Here is a 9,540-nt window from a genome sequence, read left to right as displayed (position 1 = left end):
GGAACTAGAGGTGATGTTTGCTCACAGCTGTGAATGTGCTGAAAATCGCTGAACTGTTCACTGTAACGTAGTTAGCTCTACATGAAGTCAATTTTACCTCTATGTTTAAAAATCCAGGGTTGCAACCTGAGGCTCCGTTGCCCATGCCGATCGCTGCCCTGGGGGTGGGACCGCGAGGCCACACGGGCGACCGTGCAACTTCTGAGGGATCCAGGGAAGAGGCCCCTGCGGCTGCCCCACCTCACAGCCCCTCCCACGATGCCCTAGGATTCCAGTTCCTCCACCTCCAAAACTTCTCATTTTTTTTCCTGTCTGCATTTTAAAGCCGTTCTGATGGATGTGAAACCTTTGATATTTGTAGCAGAAACTGGAGGCTGGGGGCTTCGACCCCTCCAACTCCCACCCACCAGGCTCCAGCTCCTGGGAGAACTGCCTGGTTTTCAGGCAGGGGTGGGGTGGGGAGACTGTGGGGGTGAGGCTCCGCTCTGGGTGCAGCCAGGTGAGGGGATGTTCCTCCTTTTCTCCTCAGTGTCTCCTCCCCAGCACTGGGGCTGGGGGCCTCCCTGCACCTCAGCACCCCGGCTACTGTCCAGCAGAGCCCCACCTTCCCTCTGGGACACCGGGGTGGCCTGGGCCACGTAAGGACTCAGGTGGGAGCACTTGGTCAAGGATCAGCATCTCGCCTCCTGGGAGGCCCTGGGTGGGACCCCAGCCACACACAATGAGCGGCTGGTCCACCTGGAACGTGTGGCAGCCGTTCCCAGCCTGACATCAGGGTGGCCCCACCGCCCCAGCGCTGCCAACCAAGACACCCTGGGGGTGGCCTGGGCTGAGTCTGCTTCCTGAGCGAGGGGACCCAGAGATGTCCCACTGTGCAGGGCTCCTGTGTCCAGCATGACCTTGGGCCAGGGCCGGGGAGCCGTCGGGGAGGAGAGGCTGCAGGTCAGCGCGTCACCCCCTCCCCAGTGTGGGGAGGGGACAGTGGGCAGGCAGGGCCGAAGCAGCCCCCCAATCAGTGCTGAGTGGGTGTGAATTCTGGGCTCAAGGGGTTGTCAGCCCAAAGCTGCAAGTGGACCCAGGTCAGGGCAGGGCGGGGAGGCCGTCAGCTCAGAACCAGCAGGGATGTGGGGGACGGGCCTGGTGGGCCCAGGGCCTGGAGGGGAAGGATGGGGACACAGGCAGGAGGTGGGAGACACTGGCCTGGGTGGGGGGCTGTGGCTGGAAGGGGAAGATGGGGGCGGCCGGAGGCAGGGGTACCGTCAGGGGCTGGTGTCTGCGGTGGTCCAAGCCCCCTGCCCGCGGCTGCCACGTCTCTGGCTCAGCCTCTTCCTGCGGGCGGGGGGGAGCGTTTCTGAGAAGGAGAAGCAGTCCCTCAGGGTCTCTGGGTTTCTCAGAACTGTCTCCACCTCTTCTCAGAACTACCTCCTCCAGACCCATCCCCGGGCCCCAGCCTAACGCACATCAAACTACCACCTGCGGGCTCTGGGGAGGGGGTGTGCTCCCTGTGCCTCAGGGGGTGGAAGCGGTTGGAGAGGTGGCTGGGCTCAGACAAGGGCATGCCAGTCGGTGCAACCATTTCAGAGCTGGGAAAACTGAGTTTCAAAGATACGCAGACCTGCTGCAGGCTGTTCCCGGGAGTTTAGAGAGACGCCGGGGCCCCTAAGGGGAAGAGGCAGCCCCTCCCTCCTCACCCCTCCCTGCCTGCCTGCCTTCCACACATCCAGGCTCTGGGGACACACCCGGGGCAGGGGGCCCAGCCTCCCCTGCAGGAGGTGAAGCTATAATGAGGGTGGAGCTCATTTTACATGGGTAACCTCATCTCTGGCACCAGTCTGCGGCTCCAAGATCAGAAGATTTCCTCAAGGCACAAACCACCCCCATTTTACAGATGGGGAAACTGAGAATCAGAGAGCCCAGTGGCTGGCCCAAGGCCCCCAGGGGCCAGTGGGACTGGCTGCTCTGGCAAGTCTGCACAGGACCCCACTCAGCCGCTCCCTGACCATCATTTTCCAAAGTCGTCGTTTTTCTCTAACCACCAGCATCCTTCCCGCCAGGTCCAGAGAGGAAGGTCAGTTGGCCCAAGGAACAGGGGCACCTGGGAAGCCCCTCTCAGCCGCCCTGGGCAGATATGATTATTGCTGTTGTTGCTGTTATTGTTCGCCTGGCGCTCAACCAGACCCAGATGGGGAATCTGAAGCCTGGAGGAGGCTCCCTGCCCTGAGCCCTCAGGCTGGGGAGTTTGTGTACCGTCTCCCCGTGGCAGAGCTCATAGAGGGATCACACACAGCTGCCCCTGCTTTCAGACCCCTATTAGCAACCTCTTTTCCATCCACAGGAAGCCCCACTGCACAGATGGGTAAACTGAGGCCAGTCAGGTGGGGGAGCCGCCCGCCTGGGTGGCTGTTTGATGCTGGGCCAGCAGCAGTTTGCTTCCAGACCTGGCCGAGCTCACAACAGCAGCCAGATACTGTCGGCACACATGCAGGGCTGGGATTCCAGCTCAGCGGCTGGGCCTGAAATATGTTTATGAATAATAATTCCAGGCAGCCCTGAGCCATCAGGATCGAAGCCTTCTGTCTGGGTTCAGGCAGCTGTGAAGGTAGGGGTGGGGACACATTACCACCTGTGCTTCTCCGCAGGCCGATGGAGGGGTCCCTCCCTGATTTTACAACGCCCTCCCCTTAAAATTGGACCCTAGAGACTTCCCTGGTGGTCCAGTGGTTAAGACTCCGAGCTTCCAATACAGGGGGTGCCCGTTCGATCCCTGGTCAGGGAACTAACATCCCACACGCCTGGCAGCAAGGCAAAAAAAAAAAAAAAAAAATATTGAATCTGAATCTGGCCACTTCTCTCCACCCCTGTACCCCCCGTCCATGACGCCCCTGGTTTCCTGCCTGGACCTTGATCCCCCACCTCCTCCTTCCTTTCCTCCTGCCTGGGACAGACTCCAAGGGGAACCAGAAGGGATTTCCAAAAGACAATTGCATTGTTGCCTGCCCCCCACCTTCTGGAAGCCCCTCATGGCTCCCTCCCTTCTCAGTAAAATCCAAATCCCCGACCACCCCACTCACTTTTCCAACCCGGGTTTTGGGGCTCTTCCACTCCCCATCCCTCACTCTGCCTGCCTCAGGGCCTTTGCACGTGCAGATCTGATCCGGGTCTTCTTGTCACCTAGGCAGCTCCTTTTCCTTACTCAAAGTCCTCTCCTTGGGGAGACTTCCCTGCCCCCCCAAGCAGAGCCTCCAATACCCCTTAGGCTCCACCCCCCACCCCCAGCCCTCCCTCGCACCCCACTCTGCCCCACAGCCCTGGAAGCAGTCCGTGTCCAGTTCTGTCTGCCACCAGCCTCCGGGACCTCGAGACAGCGACTTTTCTTGTCTCAATTTAATCCAAATTCCTCCCGGGTTGGGGAATATTTGCTACCTGAGCCCTGCCCTCAAAGAGGGGAGACCTTGCCTGACTCGCCTAGGCCCAGGTCACGCCCCATATCGACCACGTCCACACGTAAATTCAGCGCGCTTGCCACCACCCCCACGCAAGCCGTAAGCCGCCCCTCCAGAGCTCTGCTCCTGACCAAATGCCCCATCCCGCTTCCCTCCCCGCGACTCCAGAATGGTTCCAGGTTTGGGGGCTTTCGGGAGCCCCTTCATACCTCCCCCACTCTCCACCCCTTCCTGGTGGCATCGATTTGCCCCCGGTCACCCTCCACCTCAGCCCTTCCTCCTCCAGGTCTCAGTCCAATGCCCCCACCTCCAGGAAGCCCTCCCTGAATCTTTCACAGTTTTCTAGTTAGACCTTCATTTGTTTGTCTCTATCACAGAACAAGGTCACTTCCGATGTCCTCACTGCAATGTTCCCAGTGCCCAGACCGGGGGTTAGTACTTAGGAGGTATTCACAATATCTTTGTATAAACATGCAGTAATGCGGGGTCTCAGTCCCCACTTGGAGGGTTCCTGAAGACCCCTGCCTGGCCCGTTGGCCTTGGCAGGGCAAAGGTCTGCCAGGCTGGGCTTGTCTGGAGGGGTGTCCTGGGAGCTGCCTGCACCCTTCACGCCCTAGGATCCCCCCAGCCTGTTCAAGCCCACTGACCCCTGAAGACTTGGGGTGCCCTCTTCCCTGGCAGAGTTTGGGGTGCAGGGCCTCCTGGGGGATTCTCCACCCCCCTCCTGGCCCCTGCCCTGATACAGCAGGTGCACAATCAATGCCACAGTGACCACCCCCAAAGTCCCAGCCCTCAGAGCAGGAGGCGCCTTGGGATGTGTTTAAACTACATCCTAGAGCTCGATGCCCGGTTCACATGACTTCCTCTGCCCCCAGCTGACACATTCAGAAACGGGTGCTTTGTAGCCCTTTGCCAGGATTAAATGAAGTGATACTTTGGGACTTCCCTGGCAGTTCAGTCGTTAAGACTCTGCGCTTCCACTGCAGGGGGCACAGGGTTCCATCCCTGGTTGGGGAACTAAGATCCCGCATGCTGTGCGGTGCGGCCAAAAAATAAAAAAATAAAATAAAATAAAAAATTAAGTAATACTTAGCTCCAGGCTGGTCCCATGACTCGCTGGGGGGATTGTTACGTTATTACCTTACGCCTTCCTCGGCAGGATCCTTGCCCATCTGAGCAATGCCCCACTTCACAGATGTGGAAACTGAGGCCCAGAGAGGGGCTGCCCCTGCCCAGACTCCTCTGGCCGCCGGGCCTGGTTGGAAAAGATAAAGCCGTGAGCCGTTATCAGCCAGAGCGACGTGACGGATGAGCTGGAGAAATCCTCGCCGCCGTCCAGCTGCCCATCGATCGGGTGCTCCAGCCTCCGTGGCCGGCCACGATTAATTTATGTGGGACTGGAGAACACTAATTAAGTCTGTTTAAGAGGAAGTTAACTTTAATGCCCTGGCCACCCGCCTCGCTCACTGTGAGAGCTGCCGGGAGTTTCCGTGGGCACCGGGGAGACCCCAGACGTGGACCAGCGGTGCCGAGTCTGGAAGGGAGCCAGCACTGGCCTGCCACATACTACCCGGCCACTGAGACCCGGCTCCCGGCCCTGCGAGATTCAGCTGTTCCAGCTGTGCACAAAGGCATGGGAGGCCCTCCTGGGTCGCATGGTAGAAGCCTCAGGCTGGCCTGGGAGGCTAGACCTGCTGTCAGGATGTGATGCAGGCAAAACCACCGCCGCTGCGAGCCAACTCCAGCCTTGGTGTGCTGGTACCTCTGAGCATGAGGACAAAGGCTGGTACAGAGTAGTTGCTCAATTAATCCTCCATTCTCAGTGAGGCTTCTCGCTCCCACTTGCACCCAGTGTTGAGTTATACATCTGGGAGGCGCAGAAACTATCAACAATTGTAAAGCAACTATACTCCAAAAAAAATTAATTTAAAAAAATAAGAAAAAAAAACAAATCTGGGAGGCAGATCGGGGCCCCAGCCCTCCCCTACTTGAGCCCCCACCCCCATGCCCTCCTGCAAGAGCACAGCATCCTCAATGGACCCTGGAAACTTGGTCTCAGTCTGAGCCTCCCCTTCACGCTGCAGCCGGGCAGGATTTCTAAGGAAAGGATGCCCTTTCACACCTCTGAGCCTTTGCAAGCTCTGGTCCCTCTGCCAGGAATTCCCTTCCCTCTTCACTCAGAAAATACCCACTTTTGCATCCTTCAAGCCCTCCCCCAGGCCCGGCCCTCAGCCCCTCTCTGACCCCCTGCCCCATCCCTGGATCTCTCTCTTGGTTGACCCCACCCTTGACCTTGGAAATGTCTGTGCCCAGCTCTGCCTCCACTCCATCTGGACTCACCAGCTGGGGCTCCAGGTCACCCAGGGAACCGAGGGGTGCACCTGGGGGCACGAGTGAATGAATGAACAACGGACAAATTCGCACAACAACCCCACAGTGAGAGATTATTGTCATTGTTGTGATTTGTGCCTGCTGGGCAGGCCTGCTGCATTTGTGGAGCCTCAGTTTCCCCATCTGTAAAATGGGCACTGCAGCCCTCAGAGGCTGGACCAGAACCAGGACAAGAGGCCACAGCTGGGAGAGCTGAAGACACTGCCAGCTGGCCTCCCCAGGGCCCCTTGGACGTGCCCACTGAGGGGACCAGCTGAAACTTCACACAGTCCCAGGCTGAGAGGGCCGGAGCTCAGCCTTCAGAGTGAGCAACAGGCAGAGGGGTGACTGAGGGTACCAAGGCAAGGAGGGTGTGGGCCTCGAGACCCTGGCCCCGGGGCCATGACCCTGTGGGCAGTGGGCAGTGGGGAGCCCTGGCAGGTTGTAGAGCAGGAGAGGGCCCTGGTTGGATGACTGGTAGAAATGGCTCGGGTGAGGGACTTCCCTGGTGGTCCAGTGGTTAGAACTCGGCATTTTCACTGCCAAGGGCCCAGTTCGATCCCTGGTCAAACAGTGGGATCAAACAAGCCATGTGGCCAAAAAAAAAGAAAAGAAAAGAAAGAAATGTCTTGGGTGGGAGAGATGGAGGCCAGGAGTCTGAATCCTGGCTTTGACATTTGCCTGCGTGTAACGCAGCCACACGGTGCCTCAGTGTCCCCTTCTGGACAAGGGAGACAATGATTGTGTCCATGACAGACTTGGGACCTGCTGGCCAAAGAAGTCAGCAAGGGTCTTGGGAGAGGAGGAGGGAACAAAATTGGCCCCAGGTCAGCAGGGACCTAGACATTCCTCAGGGGAGAGGCGCCCACCTCCCTCCGTAGATGCTTTGCCTCCCTGAAGGAGAATAAAGCAGCAAACCCCGAAAATCTCAGAATCCTGACATCCTGAAATGCCCAAATCTCCATTTCCCAGAACTCCGAGATCCCGGAATCCCAGCGTCTGGGATGAGCGGTACCACTGGTGCCACGGAGTCTGTGTCTCTTTACACCTTTCTTCCAACCCTCATTCCTGCATCTTTGCCATCTCCAGGCAGATTTCAATTACTACCTTATTTTTAGAGTTTTTTAAAATAAAAACTTATTTCATTTATTTTACTTTGGTGTACCTATTTTTGTTCATACTTTTCTTAAATTTATTAGTAACCCATTTCAGTGGAAATTTGATGGAAAATAGCTTTCACTTATTTGAATAACAAACGGAGCAATGAAGAATTGCAGGTATAATAACATCTATGGATAGTCAGTAGTGGTGAAAATATTAAAACAATGTATAAGCATTCAAGTCGTAACAACGTTTAAGCTTAGATCCTCAGTAAGCCACAGCGGCAGATGAAGCAGTGGAATCCAGTGATGTGACTAATTTAGTCTCTGTGGCACCCATAGGCTCATTTATTAAATGAATGTTTTTTGTTTGTTGGTTTTGTGTTTTTTTCTTTGCAGTACGCGGGCCTCTCACTGTTGTGGCCTCTCCCGTTGCGGAGCACAGGCTCCGGACGCGCAGGCCCAGCCGCTCCGCGGTATGTGGGATCTTCCCGGACCGGGGCACGAATCCGTGTCCCCTGCATCGGCAGGCAGACTCTCAACCACTGCGCCACCAGGGAAGCCCGCTAAATGAATGTTTTAAATCTATCTTGATTTAGATTTTTTTTTTACGTCTTTATTGGAGTATAATTGCTTTACAATGGTGTGTTAGTTTCTGCTTTATAACAAAGTGAATCAGTTATACATATACATATGTTCCCATATCTCTTCCCTCTTGCGTCTCCCTCCCTCCCACCCTTCCTATCCCACCCCTCTAGGTGGTCACAGAGTACCGAGCTGATCTCCCTGTGCTATGCGGCTGCTTCCCACTAGCTATCTATTTTATGTTTGGTAGTGTATATATGTCCATGCCACTCTCTCACTTTGTCACAGCTTACCCTTCCCCCTCCCCATAACCTCAAGTCCATTCTCTAGTAGGTCTGTGTCTTTATTCCTGTCTGACCCCTAGGTTCTTCTTAAATTTTTTTTCTTAAATTCCATATATATGTGTTAGACAATTGTGACATCCTTGTCTGGTTTTGGTATCAGGGGGATGGTGGCCTCATAGAATGAGTTTGGGAGTGCTCCTCCCTTTGCTATATTTTGGAAGAGTTTGAGAAGGAAAAAATATGGAACACTTCACGAATTTGCGTGTCATCCTTGTGCAGGGGCCATGCTAATCTTCTCTGTATCGTTCCAATTTTAGTATATGTGTTGCCGAAGCGAGCACTAGATTTTTTTTTTTTTTAATGGCAGAATCTGGGGACTTCCCTGGCTGTCCAGTGGTTAGGGCTCCACGCTCTCACTGCCGAGGGCCCGGGTTCAATCCCTGGTCGGGGAACTAAGATATCGTAAGCTGCACGGTGCAGCCAGAAAAAAAAAAAAGGGCAGAATCTGGAGCAAGGAAGTGGGAGAGCTTCACGATGTGTATTTTCTGTTCCTGGACCTCAGAAACTCCAGTCATGGGTTCCCCAAAAGCTGAGCCCAAGACCAGGGCTGAGTGAGGGTGGTTATCCAGGAGCCCACCCAGGAAAGATCTTGAAGGACACACCCCAGAATGGTCACTGTCAAGGACAAATGACGGGCACTTATCCATCAGGTCATGGAGGGATATTGCCCCTCACCTCCAGTCCCTCCAGAAGCACATAGGAGGCCTCAGTCTCGCTGGGAAGAGGCAGCTGCAGCTATGCTGAAATTACACGGGCCACGGAGTCAAGACTCTGGCCCCCAAAGTGTCTGCTGTTGGGGGGGCATTTGCTGAGTGTCACCCACACTCTGGGACAGACAGGGTCCCTTCCCTCAGCCAGGTGATGCTGGCAGGGAAAACAGAGGACAAACAGGTAAACAAATCACCAGGACAGAGTCACGGGTGTTAGAGACGTGAAGGAGGCCCCTTGGGGTGGGGAGGGTCAGGGAGGTCAACAGAGACAGATGAGTTTGGATTTTCTCCACAGGGCACTGGGGAGCCATAGATGGCTCTTGCACAGAGGAGGGATGTGATCTGATTTTTTGTTCTTGAATGTTCCCCTGACAAGTCCAAGTCCGCCAGCAGGCAGGGAGTCTGGGAAGGATGCACCAGGCAGCGGGCACAGCGTGCGTAAGGAGAAAGCCACGCTTGAGCATTTTAGCCCGTGGCCAGCTGGCTGGGCTGGTGTTTGCTTTCCAGAAGCAAGGCAGCAGGAAGAGGGCTGGTGAGCAGTGGAGTGTCCAGAGGGGTCAGTCTGAGTTCTCACCACCCTCCCCGATTGCTCCGGGGCCTCCAGGGAGCTCACTTCCTGCTCTGGCCTCAGTCTCCCCGTCGGCCCAGGAGTGTTGGTGTAACCCTGACCCGCTGGGTTGTTTCACCCAGACATTGGCTCCTGGTGACCTGGAGACCCCCAGACCTGGGCCTGAGCCCCTTGTCTGCAACCCTGGCCCTGCCGCCCACTGGCGTCCCCTCTCAGGCAACATCTTCATTACGGAGCCGAGTTGTTTAAATAAATGAATTAATATTGACGAACCATCAGTGACCTAATAAATGATTAGTTAAGGCACACATACATCACGCCGCGGGGACGCTGGGAGCCCTTAATTACTGCTTCGGAGGGACCTGCAGGGCCACGGCCACTGCCCTGCACCCCTTCCAGGCTCTGGGCCCCTCCCTGGTC

The 9,540-nt window shown here is 56.0% G+C and overlaps 1 non-coding gene across 1 annotated transcript; it reads right to left on the bottom strand.

Moving 5' to 3' along the window:
- Nucleotides 1-8,016: 8,016 nt before the first annotated feature.
- Nucleotides 8,017-8,123, bottom strand: LOC112396405 (U6 spliceosomal RNA). The gene has a single exon (XR_003002554.1). It is a non-coding gene; the product is annotated as a U6 spliceosomal RNA (small nuclear RNA).
- Nucleotides 8,124-9,540: the final 1,417 nt, after the last annotated feature.

Source organism: Neophocaena asiaeorientalis, unplaced genomic scaffold (genome assembly GCF_003031525.2).
Source record: "Neophocaena asiaeorientalis asiaeorientalis breed wild unplaced genomic scaffold, Neophocaena_asiaeorientalis_V1.1 scaffold469, whole genome shotgun sequence".
In the NCBI taxonomy this organism is placed as follows: Eukaryota; Metazoa; Chordata; class Mammalia; order Artiodactyla; family Phocoenidae; genus Neophocaena; species Neophocaena asiaeorientalis.
This window is presented reverse-complemented; position numbering and strand designations above follow the sequence as displayed.